We start from the raw sequence: 13,363 nt of genomic DNA, 5'->3' as shown, positions 1-13,363 counted from the left end.
AAGTATTTTTGAGAAAAGCACTTTTGAAAAAAAAATACTTTTCAAAATAAGCTGATTTTTGCAGCTTGGCCAAATGTGCTATCAGTTGTATTTGGCCTGTTTCGTTCATACAAAGTTTTCTAAAAGTAAAGACTTTTAGATCTCGCATTCATCATGATACTGGCATACACTAACCAAACTTAAAATAAAAAACTACTATGGCAAATGCAAGATCTAATTTTTGGAGCCTTCTCTTATATGATATTAACTAGTTTTTCAGCACATGCATTACGCGTGTACTCTATCTCAATAAGCATTATGTTTTTAAACAATTACATAAATATAATATTAAAAGTTTTAATTGAGTTATAAAGTAAAAATTAGAAACAAAAGCATATAAGTACAAGAAAATGATAATTGTTGCTTCTAATTTATCAAGCCTAAGTAAGGGAAAATAACTCTACCAGCTATGTCTTCAATCATCTCAAATCTCAATCGATATATTCAACTTAAAAATGTTCAAATTTTTGCATGAATTTTCTTGAAAAAGTATTTATTCATAAATACACAAATGGCCAGCTAACATGAAATATGTCTCTCTTTTTTCTAACAAGCAAAATGCATAAAATACAAATTGTCCCTTTTTTTTCTATAAGAAGGTATTTCCAATATATTGAAGAATAAAATATTATTGCAAAATAAAGTCTAACTACTACATCTTGATTAGTCTACTCTTTTTACATATTGAGGAGAGTTTTCTTTCTATATCGAAACACACACCATGCATTCGAATATTATTTTTATGGAGGCAAGAGTCTATGATTGTTATTGAATTTTTTCCCATTGATGAATTTTGAAAGGACGATGTTAATATCCGAGAAGCTGTAAAAATCTGAAAAACATGTTAATATCGTATTAGAATTTATTCTTTCAACTAATTTTTATAAGTGTTTAAGTTTTCGTGTGTGTCTATATATAATTAATTATTATTTAAATTTGACTTTTTAAAAATAGTTCGATGCAAAATTTAAGTGTTTATATTTTCTAAGGATATTTTTAAGAGAAATATATTACAAAAATACTTTTATCAATTCACTTTAAAAGTATTGTTAAAACTTTATTATGATTTCTTTAATTGAGGATCACTCATATATTCTAAATTTCAGTCACTTATAGGCACCTTCGTAAAACAATACATGCAGTTCCTCTCTTCGTAATAACTTAACTTTATATTTTAATAAAGTACATTTCGTTTGTAGAATAATAAATAAACATAGTTTCAAAAACTCTCTTGTAGTAAGAATTTCATAATAAAAATATACAACATACTATTAATTAAGGTATTTTATCATGCCTTTATCCATAAAAAACGATGAAAGTTGATCAGCATATCTTTCTAAAGTTTGTAACTTTTTCATATTGCCTTTTTATAATTTGTATATTTCATTCGTAAATATATTTAATACAAAATGATAATTTTAATCTTTAACAAATGCATAAAAAACAAATACCCGACATAAATCATTATAGTTTCTCTTTTTTAATCTCCAAAATAAACAAAAGAAACTAAACCAAAAACTTAATATTATGGTAATTGATACTAATCAAACCAATATATATGTGAGGCACAAGAAAATAAGAGTTTATTGTCACGAAACAAAAAATAATACTAATAATAATACAAAGATTACTAACATGCAAAAAGAGAGAGAAGAATTTGCACCGTTGTATAGGGAGGATATTAACTTACCGATTGAAAAAATATTTGATGCGTGATGAACTCCTCCATTTATTTACTTTCTTATCTCCGTATTTTTAAGAGAAAAAAGTCAAAAGATCAAGGAGCGAAAAGAAGAAAAGAAAAATCTAAATTGAAGATATTACTACACACATGCTTGTTGACTTCGTTTTCTACAAAAAGTTATTCATCCTTAATTTTGGATCTCTATGTCATTTATCATGTTGGAAACAATATGATTTTCAAAACTTTTAAGCCTCAAATAATACCTTAATTTTGTAGAACCATTATTTTTTTGGTTAAAATAATACTCAGACTTGCAAATAAATTTAGCCTTCATTATTGGTCCTTAGAGGCATGTTTGTGCCGTTTCAAAAACTTTGGGAAATATGAAATTTGGAAATTAAGAAGGTGAAGTGGCACGTCCTCTGTTCGGTCATATACCACATTTATGCTTTTATCAAATTTTCAGCATTTTTCAGTTTTTTCCTTTGTTTTGTTTTTAAAAAGCCAAAGTCATTTCTTAGATGACACGGATTTTAGAAAGAAAAGGCACCTTTTTGAGGCACCTTTTCAGATGAGGTTTTTTTTTAAAAAAAAAATATCTATAAGTAAGAATATTTAGGATATTTAAAAGGGCATTTAAGTAATTTAAATTTTAACTAAGGGCTTCTCACTTTTATGATAATATAGATATAGATATAAATAAATTGGTCACAAAAATTTAGACAATGCCAGGAAGAAAATACAACGGGAAGGAATGGGGAAACAGCCTCTCCTACCAAAAAAACAAAAGACTTCTAGCTCTCGCATTGATCACTGACATATATTGACTATGTTTTTATTGAGCCGATGGTCTATCGAAAATAATATTTTTACCTCCACAAAATAGGACATATTAACCTCCTCAAGTCCCACTTGTAGGACTACACTGAATTTGTTATTATTGAATGGGAAAAAATCTTCGTCTAGAGATTTAACTGTCTTGTTGTTCCTATTTGCTTACAAATTTGTAACCTTATAAATTTTCAAATTTGGGTTATTCACCCCTTTGGATTGTGGCGTTCGAATTAGCATCTTCTAGCCGAATTCATCATATATCATGTACTATATGCTAAGCAACTGTCAAGTTATCTGTACAAACCCCATAAATCTCATCTGAGGGCATTCAACTTATAAGAACTAAAATTATGTGACTTACGTGGTGATATTGATCTGTAATTAAGCACTCAATGATAAACCTACTGGAATTTGACATGGATATGGACAGTGGAGGATCCAAAATTTAAACACTATGGGGTCGTTTGGTTGGACTATGATTTATACCAGTATAAGTTATGTCGGTATTGATGGATTAATATATGCAGCGGAAGCAATCCCAGTATCAAAATCACATGTAATCTAGACAACTAGCATAAAGGGGATTTCACGGGTTACCTCTTGAAGCGTGAGCAAACTCCTTTATCACGTGAGCCTCCAATTCTACACTAACTCAATGAATTCTCCACACCCCACACGATCACGATCTCCGAACGTTCCACGGTCTTCTACTGTGTTACCCAAATAGTACCCGGAAATAGTAATTTCGTGTGGGCGAAATTTCTAAGGAAAATGGGCTGAAATTCGGCCACCATGTGCTCCTCTTTCTAGGTGGAAAACCTTATGTATTTATAGCACAAGTTTTAAGGGTTAAGACCCTTTTCCAAAACCTGTTGGGTTTTCTTTTCCACCAGAAAAAGGATTCCTTTATTTTCTATTATTTAGGCACAGCAGGGACCACAGAATTTAATTAACAAGGCTTCCAATTATGGAATTAATTTATAATTTTCCAAATTAATATCCACCATAATTAATTATGAATTATTCCACTAAAAATTCGTAATTGCACTCCTTATTCAATTTTGAAATTCATCCATTAAATCTTATTTAACTCCCCATGTTAAGATTCAGATACTAATCAATTAAATTAAATTACTGACGATTTAATTTATTGATTATTTCCTTTAGACTTTCGCTTAACTTATTTCATGTGTCGGATACAAAATCCACCGGCCGAGTTTACACATGAAAACTTATAAGCTTTCATAAAGGTGTATCATCAATCTCTAAACCGAGACATGGATTCCATCAACTAACTATTACTTCGCCAATGTACATTATTATTATCCAATTTACCAGGCATATTGACCCACGAAAGAATCTCGCCTTTTAATAAATCAAAACAATAATAATATACACAACTAATAATAATTATATCAAGATTAAGAGTATAAGTACATTTAATGGCTAGAGAGTTTATTTTATTAAGTCAGTATAAAATACTTATCTCTACTTGGTCCGTTCAATACATACAAAATGTACTAGCACAAGAAGTTGGAATTAAACCATTTCCATAATCAAGATAAATTATATTTAATCTTGTGCTACAATCATTCCTGATGGTTTTTCCAATTCCATCATTAGATTGTGAACTCAAACTTTATACTTATAAGAACCGATGATTTAATCTTCCGTGTATAAGCTAAACTCTATACACTAAATCATCTACTATATAAGCAAAGGACACCGACTAATATATGATCTATTAAATCTTTATTAAAATTGAATGAACAATATTATCATAATAAATACTATATCTAAACCAAATCCATGGTTAATAGTATATATCCCAACAATCTCCCACTTAGACTTTTAGCCATGACAATTGTTAGAATATACTATATCTAAACGCATGGTTAATAGTATATGCCCCAACAATCTCCCACTTAGACTCATAAACATGCATCTACAACTTTCTCAGGCATTCTTTTACATGACTATTAAACATCTTCACCAAATAAGGTTTTGTTAAAGAATCTTGCCAAGTTATTTCTGATGCAATATTTGTCCAGTAGTGCTTTGTCGTAACCATCTAGTTTGGTATTAAACTCTTCAGGGATCCTGTTACTGAAACTATCCCAAGAGTGTACACCGAACTATGATTTTCTTTAGCATTCTCCCACTACGACGAAGTACTACTAATATTACCTTCATTACCTTACGGCATTGAAATATTAGTGACTTCTTACTATAGTGTTCACTGTTCAAACATCACTCCCGCTCGATAAAGGCATATTATTATCTATTAACGTTCTCCCAATACTCAAATGCAATGGAACGTCAATTCCGACTTGTGGGTTTTGATGTTTTTGAACGCCAATTTGCCTTATTTTTGGATATTCAATAAACATGCACCTTCCATTCTTAGTTCCAACTTACATATCCGCTTTCCCTTTCAGCACATATGCAGGACAATCCTATATCTGAACATGCCACGGACTGAGCTTACATTCAGTCCACTGTTCTACAGATGTCCCAGGTACTAACTTAGAAGGAACTAAATTTAGAATGCAATTTGCAATTTCTAGGAAATATTCCAAAAACAAATAAGGCAATCTGAATAACACGTCATTAATCTATCCATGTCCAAAAGAGACTTGTTTCTTCTTTCTACCACACCACTCTATTATGGAGTTTACGGTGTAGTCAATTGAGATGCAATCCCTTATTCTGATAAGTAACAAAAGAACTCTTTAGAGAGGTGCTTGCTACTACAATCAAATTGCAGTAACTTAATATATTTCCTTGGTGCTTCTCCGTTTCAAGTCTTAAAATCTTGATTTACTTAATTCATTAAGACTTACGGTGCATCAAATAAATATATTAATATTTTGAGTAATCATTTATGAACGTCACAAAAATACTCAAAACTATCTCTCACCAGTATGCTCATTTAACCATACAAATCAGAAGGAATTCATTCTAGCTTATCACTAGCTTTATTTTCTTTTGAAGGGAAACAACCTTTAGTCAAATTTCCTTCCAAACGGGATCTAAAAGTTGGTAATGCCTCTACTTTCAATGAACCTTAAGGTCCATCCTTGACCAACTTGAAATCTTATCTATATTAATATGACTTATTCAAAAGTGCACAGATAAGTTTTACTCAATTTTGAAGAACATATTCTCTTATGAGGTAGACTATTATTGTTCTATTCAGGAGAGACATTAATATACAATAACAAGGTCATGCATTCATGCACCACAATAGATAAAATGTTTATCAAGCTCAATAACTCCAGAGTTATTCGAAAAATAAAACAAATATCCATTTCTTATTTTGCCCAGAAACCGGAATTAAATTCCTTCTAACAAAAAGCACATATATTGCATCCTTTAAATTAATGTCTTAGCACTAAAAGAAAATTTTAACAAGTAATACGACAAATTACATAAAGTCATTGTGGAGTTGAGATAAAAATTTTAAATAGATCATAATAAGTCAAAACACTGAATACTAAAATTCAGACTGCATTCAATATTTATATACATACATGCATCTCGAATAATAAATTTCGATGGGAAAAGAATCATTCATGCAAAGTATATTATATAATGCAAGAATTATACAATCCAAAAATAAATAGAACCAACTCAGATGGAGAGTATACTATTATTTTCAGTCAATTGTATATAACCTTTTAGTACAAAAATTTTAAACACACTGCACATATATATCATGCATCTTGAATAGCAATTTCGATGGGAAAAGAACTACTCATGCAACATACATATGTAATGCCAGATTATTCACTCTAATAATTAAAACAGGCCCAACTCAGATGGAGAGTATACTGTTAATTTAAGTCAAGTGAACATCATTTTTAATAGCTCTAGTTCCATTGATCCAGCATGTATACTCAGATGGAGAGTAAGTACACGATATCAATTACTAGTATTTCACCTAGTGAGCTTACAATAAATTTATCCGATATGGAGGAAGACCTAAAGTCAACGCGTAAATTTATCACTCACTTGAAATTAATAGTGGAAGACCATAGAAATATATTTCTATCACCACTTAATCATGATTGTATTTTAGTTACAAAATTGATTCAACCCTTAAAATCAGATGGAAAGCTAATACAGGTTATCAATAACTAGTAACTATATCCAGTGAGTTCATAATAAATTTATCCGGTATGGAGGAAGACCTAACGTCAACGCATAAATTTATTATCTCACTATAAATAAAAAATGCAGATCATAGGGGTTAATTCCTATCACCACTTTATCACAACCATGGACTTTTCTCTGAGGATTAAGTTCCATAATTAAAAAAATGCTCAAAACCCCATTTAAACAGTCTTAAAACGCTAAAATTAACGTTTTTCACTGCATAGCAGTGAGTATTGTTCATTGGGCTATTTCTGGTAAGCACCAAATTTCATATCAATCGAAGATCGTTAAAATCACAATCACCAAAAATTGCGACCAAATTTGGAAAATTACCATATTAAGCATTTTTTAAGAATTTAAAATATGACCTACATTCTTATCATATACCAATTCATGTCAAATTATGTGTTATCATGTTCCAGATTAGACATAAATAAAATGATAGAAAGAATGACTTTTCGTATGTTAATCACATTTTAATCCGCCAAACCTCCAAAAAAACTCATCTAAACGATCCCGAATTGTCAAAATACGATGTGACTCACTGCTAGCAGTGAATTCTTCTTAATTGATCATTTCCGATGATCCTACCAAATTTCAGGTCATTCGGAGATCGTGAAATTTATGATCGCCAAAAACTTGACCAAATTCGAATAAATTATTTTTGGCGTATTTAGGATTAAATCCATGTGATTTGCATTCTTGCTATATATCATATCAAGTTAAACCATCATGTTTCAGATTTAACACAAATATAGCCGATATATAAAGAATAATTTTTCATATTTATAACAAATTCAATTTAATAAACTGCTTGAAAACCCATCTAAACGACCTCAAAATGCCAAAAAACAGCATGATTCACTGCTTAGCAGTGAGTTTTTCTCACTAGATCGTTTTCGATGAACCTACCAAGTTTCAGGTCAATCGGAGTTCGTCAAATTCGTGACCACCAACCTGTAACCAAACTCAGAGAATAACCGTTTTAAGCAGTTTCATGAATTAAAATAAATATGATATTGATTTCCATTCTTCTTATATGAGCTCAAGGCATATATTATGTTCTTCCTATTTCTAGGATACACAATATCTTCTTGAGCAATAAATTATCCTTTTATTAAATACACAAGAACCTAAGATATTATATTTTCTCCTGTTCGGCGAAAACCCCAATATCTCTTCTCATGGGTGGAGTTGGTCTCACTAGTACCCAAAGATAAAACTCTTTTCCTAGTTAGGAACTTCCACCACTAATGTGGATTTATCAAGGATAATTTTCACATGGTACATTAAGCAGATTTTCATGACTCAAATAAATAGACCATTTTGTGGATCCTACTTATTAATCATAATGCTCAATCCATGAATAGACACAATTTCACATGTACAAATTTATTAAGAATTTTTCACGAGTTCAAATAAACAAACCACTTTAGTGGTAACTATTTATTACTCACAAAATTCTCAATTTACAAGTGAAGATACATGTAGCTCATAAAATTATTTTATGGCAGATTATGGACCACAACTTAAAAGTCATGCCAATAATATAAAACTCATACAAAATATCGTCATATTTCACTTAATTACAACCTCCAACCAGAGAACAAAATTTTTCATCGAAAATCCAAGACTAGCAATCACGCAGGGCATGAAAACATAAACTAAAATTTGAGAAAATTTTTATGCACCAATATGCCTAACGCTCCAATCATTAGTCATCCAGGATATCAAACAAAGGATTTCACTTTCTTACAAAATAATTATATCATTACACAATATCAATTATACCTTGTAAGACCTAGTGAATAAAATCCTACACCTCTATAATTGAATTTAATTCAACAACATATCTATTTACTAATACCAATGTGTAAACCTATTATATCACCAGTATTTAATCATGGAGACCATGGGAGTGTATTGGGAAAAAACTGAATTTATATAAGATGACGTGTCATGACACGTGCCGGTCAAATAGTCAAAGCGTGGTAATCAGTCAGAAGGCACGAGCAACAACAGATGCGGGAGAGAAGATACTTAAAGGCACGAGCTATTATTCAAATGAAATGGGACTCGTACCTGTTCGAGTCATTTAATGCTCGAAGATCGGAAGGAATTGAAGAAATGAATCTGATAGCGTAAAGGAGTCCAAATTCAGCATTAAATGCCAAATACGTTGAGAGAATTTGTATTTAATAGGAATGATGGAGTAACGTTTCTTTTAATGTCATTTATTGCTCATAATTGCCTCATTAAGACAAAGGCATTACACTTTCTTCTAGAATTAACTATAAAAGGGGAAGGTCTTAACATCTGTAGGACACGAAATATCATTGAGATTATACTGAAATATATACTTATTCATTGCTTTATTGTTGTTCTCAAAGTCTCTCATTTCTTGATTATCAGTAACCCGATTTCTCTCTTAATTTCTAGCTTTAACCAAATATTCAGTTTTTTGGTTAAACAAATTGGTTCCGTTATCGGGAATCTGATAATCTATTCTTTTTAAGTTACATTTTATCTGTTGTTATCATCATGTCAAACAACAACAACAACAATAACGGTGATGAAAATCAAATCCATCAGAATCAAGGAGATTTACAAAACATTAACGTGGTTCCTTCCCCTCAAAATTCACCACGTCAATCTCGTGAAGGTACTCCTGCTCCTGAATCTCGTGCTGATGAACAAGAGCAATCTGAACATTTTGAAGGGCCAGATGAAGCTTTACAAAAAGTAATTGATGCACGGGTTAGCAAAGCTCTTCAAGCTCTAGTTAGTCGATTACCTGTTGCACCACCCACACCTACGCCTAATAACAATACATTGGAGAATCCTCGTTCTGGCCTTGTTAATTCTGGAAATGGAGGAACCCCCAGTGAACGACAGGAAAGAGAACCAGGTAATTCAAATAATTCTCATTTGCAAAATTTAGTACTAACTTTGCAGAAATAGCTTAAGGAACAAAATGAGCGCATCGAGCAAATCCCTGGAGTTCCCCCTGTAATCAAAGGAGTGGATGTGGATAAATACTCGCAACAACCTTGGAAACCAAGTGTTGCTCCCCTTCCAATCCCTAATAAGTTCAAAATGCCTGACATCTCGAAATATGATGGCACAACAGACCCACGTGATCATGTAACTGCATTTACTACAAGTGTAAAAGGCAACGATTTGACCAAGCAAGAAATTGAATCCGTGTTGGTCAAAAAATTTGGAGAAACACTCACCAAGGGTGCATTAACCTGGTATTCTCTTTTACCTAAAAATTCTATAAACTCTTTTGCTGAGCTTGCAGATTCTTTTATTAAAGCGCACTCGGGAGCTCAAAAGGTTGAAAAAAGAATGGAAGACATTTCCAAAATTAAACAAGGGGACTCAGAGTTGCTCAGAGATTTTGTTGATAGATTCCAACGTGAAAGGATGACTTTACCCCGTGTACCTGATAATTGGGCTGCAATAGCTTTTGCAAGCAACTTAAATGATAAAAGTTCAGAAGCCACGAGAAGACTTAAAGAAAGCCTTCGAGAGTTCCCTGCAACCACGTGGAATGACGTTTATAACAGGTACAGTACGAAGTTGCGAATTGAGGAAGATACCGTACCTCAGTTTCATCATGAAGAAAGGAGCAATTCCAGGAGGTCAGAAACCGAAAAAAGATCAGGTAAAAACAGATACGATCCATATATGGGACCTGCAAGAAAAGACTCACGGTCAAAGGAGGATAATCAACGATATGATCAAAAATCGAGGAACAGGGAATCTGGTTCTTCATCTAGGTTCAGAAATGACCGAAACAGACAAGAGTCGCGAGATGATGACAGAGGTTTAAAAGCGAGATTCAGTGGGTATAATTTCAATGTTACTACCTCTGAGCTCGTAGTTGTTTTAAGAGGCATGNCGTGCCAAATGATGAGTCACGACCTGCACGGCAAAATGGAATATTCTAAAATTCCCAGCCCAGGGTTACAATTATTCTGATGGAAATACACACGGGTTAGGCATTCTTCATCTCTAATCGCATCTCCGAGTCCCGTATGTTTTTCTGTTTCAGGAAAAGGACCAAATTGAGAGAAACAAACAAGTGCTCGAGGCTTCATAATTCACCGCTCAAACACTTGGGGGACTGCATATTGTACACAGATACGTGCGGGAAAACAGATATGTAAACGAAAATCAAAAAACAAAGAGACAAGTGTCGAGCAGAAGTTACGGAACCTCAGCATTCATCATTGTGTTCTTTCCCATCAAAACAAATGAAGATACAAACATTCATCATAGTGTTCAAACTCATGAGAACAATGAAGTCACCTCTCAAACTCATGAGAACAATGGAGTCACCTCTCAAACCCTTCCTATTTTGTAAAAATCTGTTACAAGAAAAACAGTTACGAGAAAGTTATAGATGTATTTTAATACATGTAATATTCAAAAACTTGTCAAAGTTATTCCAAACAAAACATGTGTGTTCCTATTTTTTTCATCGTATTGTAACACCATTATGAAGTTGAGACGTCTTCTTCATTAAGTGTCGTAATATATAAAAGGGCCCTCTTTTATAAGCCTCATGTTAATAAGTCATGAGAAGAATCATAAAGCATTTTCAAAGTTTAAAAATGCTAAACTATTCTATAAGTCCTAAATAGATTAGAAAAAGGCAAGAATAGAACATATTGAAGTACTAATAAACTTCTTGATATAGTTAAAAAGACTAAGTAAAAACTTAGTCAACAAAAAAAAGTTTATACAAGTGCACCATTATGATAACTGGGGACTTTTTCCAAAAAATCCCTTAAAAACTGACCAAGGGATAAACCCACCAATTAACAAATTAAATAAAAATAAAGTTTGAAAACATAAACTGGTCACTGAGGGGCTGGAACATCAGAAGTTGTGATATCAGCTTCACTTTCAGGAACGGTAACTTCTGAAGAAACAGCAACAGGAGCGGTTTCAGCTGGGATTGAAGTGTTAGATTCATCGAGGGGAGCAAGAGTCGCGGAAGCTTCAGCTTCCTCAGACTGAATCATAGAAGTTTCACCCTCTGGAGCTGGAATTGCAGGATTTTCAACTTCAACTGTCACAACAGCGGCTTCTTCATTTAAAGATTCTTCAGCCACGGGAGCTTCATCTGCCGGAGAAGGAAAGTCAAGTGGTTGTTGGGTCATCTCAATGGTTTTCAAAACCTTGGCCAATTCCGATTCTAAATCAAAGTTTTCTTGACTGGCCTCAGTTAAAGCATCATGACGAGAGTTTAGAAAAGCCCAACTCACCTCTATGTTAAATTTCTCCTCAAGAAGTTCATAATCCCTTTCCCACATAGCAAGATCATTCTTTAACACTTGATTTTCAGCTAAAGTGGAATCAAGGGTAGCTTCAAGGGAGGCATGAGAACTCTCTAAGGCACGAACCTTATCAGAGGAGATTTTCAAATCAGCTTGAGCTTGAGTCAAGTTTTGTACTAACTCTCCTGCATACTCTTCTTACTTGTTCAAGAGTGCCTTAAGTTCTCTGATTTCGTCACTTGACTTTGATAACTGCTCTGAAAAGGAACACTCAAGGCGCTCCTTATCCTTCTCGGCTTTACTAAAAGAAGCCTTTGGCTCCCGCTAATTTGGAAGTCAGAGTCCATTTTTGCTGCTCCAGGTTACGGTTGCTTTCTTGCAATTCTTTTATCGTTTCTTGAGCATTTTTAAACTGTTCCTTCCAATTAGTTGCTTCCAGCTGGGCTTCCTTAGCTACCCTCTCAGCCTCGAGAATAGTCTTATCAGATTCACGAGCCTTCTTTTCTAAAAGGGAAATTCTTCCCATCAATTCCGTGCCAATAAGGTTGGCCTACAAAGACAACTCATGAAAATAAGAATCTAGAGATAAAAAAAAACTTATTAGAAAGTAAAGGAAGAATACCTTCAACGTAGAATGAACTATGTCATTCATCAAAGTTAAGCAACTGTGACTGTCCATCTTCTTCTTCTCAATGTCTCCAATTAAAGGCTCAAGCCAGACATCTGCTCCACCAGACTTCCTTAAAAGGCTGTTATTAGCAGGAACCTCAAGTGTTACACTCCTCATAGCCAAACTTCTGCTACTGGAACCCTCCTCTGCATGCTGAACAGAGGAAGGGGGAGCTATAGAAGGAGGAACGGTAGAAGAGGTGAAAATAACAGGAGTCGAAGGAGTCGAAGCAGGTAAGGGAGCAGAAATTGGCAAAGAAGCAGGAACAGATAAAATGGGCAAAGATGTACTTGAAACCAAAGGAGGAATAGAAGGAATAAGAATGGAAGAGGAAAGAGGAACTTCATCTAAAACCGGACCTAGTTCACCACTTTCGAAACCGTCAGCGAAGAGACGTTGAGTGGATTCAATGGTGTCCCTGGGAATGGTTTTATCATCGGAAACAATATTAACAGGAGAGGAGGCACGGGCAGGAGAAATTTCAGCTTCATCTTCGGAAATGATGCGTCTCCTGGCTCTAGGTCTAACTATCAAAGAGGTGTCTTCATCTTCGTCATCCTCAGAATCCTCTTCAACAACTTTCCTCTTTGACAGCGTAGCTTGTGCTCTCTCCAAAGAAAGAGGAGTACCAAAAGAGGCTCGAAGGGCAATAGCTACTTCAGCTGACATTCCTCGAATAGCAAATCC

Source organism: Nicotiana attenuata, chromosome 6 (assembly GCF_001879085.1).
Source record: "Nicotiana attenuata strain UT chromosome 6, NIATTr2, whole genome shotgun sequence".
In the NCBI taxonomy this organism is placed as follows: Eukaryota; Viridiplantae; Streptophyta; class Magnoliopsida; order Solanales; family Solanaceae; genus Nicotiana; species Nicotiana attenuata.
This window is presented reverse-complemented; position numbering follows the sequence as displayed.